This window comes from Brassica oleracea, unplaced genomic scaffold (genome assembly GCF_000695525.1).
Source record: "Brassica oleracea var. oleracea cultivar TO1000 unplaced genomic scaffold, BOL UnpScaffold03252, whole genome shotgun sequence".
Classification (NCBI taxonomy): domain Eukaryota; kingdom Viridiplantae; phylum Streptophyta; class Magnoliopsida; order Brassicales; family Brassicaceae; genus Brassica; species Brassica oleracea.
In genome coordinates this window covers 1-1,051 of record NW_013619778.1, presented here as the reverse complement: position 1 = coordinate 1,051, position 1,051 = coordinate 1, and the positions used below count along the sequence as shown (strand labels likewise).

General features: G+C 43.7%; 1 pseudogene; it reads left to right on the top strand.

Annotated features, from left to right (window-relative positions):
• Window positions 1-334: 334 nt before the first annotated feature.
• Window positions 335-1,047, top strand: LOC106321837 (annotated as a pseudogene).
• Window positions 1,048-1,051: the final 4 nt, after the last annotated feature.

Genomic DNA, 1,051 nt, shown 5'->3' with positions numbered 1-1,051 from the left:
TACAATTTAGTTAACCGTCAACGCGCGATTGACGTGATTAACGTATGATTCACGACTAGTAACACAGCAGTGATTTAAATTTGAGTATTCTGAAAACCGAATACAATTTTGTTTTGGCCGCTAGATACAATTTAACACTTGAGTCGCTCTGGCAGTTTGCCCATACTGAAAGCTACTTGTGCAGAAAACTCGTATTCGTAGATTTTTCAAAACATAGCTCCCGAGAAATATTTGTTAGTGGTATTTCATTAATTAATGACTGACTTTAAACCCTAGACTCGCACTATAAATAAGGTGCATACTGATACGATTCAAAGTATAACATAAAAAAAAATCCATAACTTTTCTTATTCATGAAAATGTCTGAATCAAGGATCTTATACTTATCACCAATGTTGCTGATTCTTCTCAGCCTTCTAATGGCTTCCTTCTTGGACACCACGGGTATAATCATCTTTTGAGCTTATGTAACGCTCATTAATTATCTTATTGATTATATTATATAATATTACATTGTTTGATTCGATTTTATTACTAATGATTAGCTGCACAAATCGGAGTATGCTACGGGATGTTAGGCGATCCCCGGCCAAGTCCCTCGGACGTTGTGGCTCTTTACAAGCAGAGAAACATTCAGCGGATGCGGCTTTACGCTCCAGACGCAGAGGCTCTCTCAACGCTCTCCGCAACTCCGACATCGAGCTCATCCTCGACGTTCCCAAAACAGACCTCGAACGTGTCGCCTCCAGCCAAGCGGAGGCCGACGCGTGGGTCCAAAACAATGTCAAGAACTACGACGGTGTCAGGTTCCGTTACATCACGGTCGGTAACGAGGTGAAACCCTCGGAGCCAGCCGGTAGTATTCTCTTCCAGGCCATGCAGAACATCGATAGCGCGGTTTCTGGAGCAGGCCTCGGGATCAAGGTGTCGACGGCTATAGACATGGGAGCCACCACGGACACGTACCCTCCATCGCACGGTAGATTCACAGATGAGTACAAGAACTTTCTCCAACCGGTGATAGATTTCTTGGTAAGCAAGCAATCTCCTC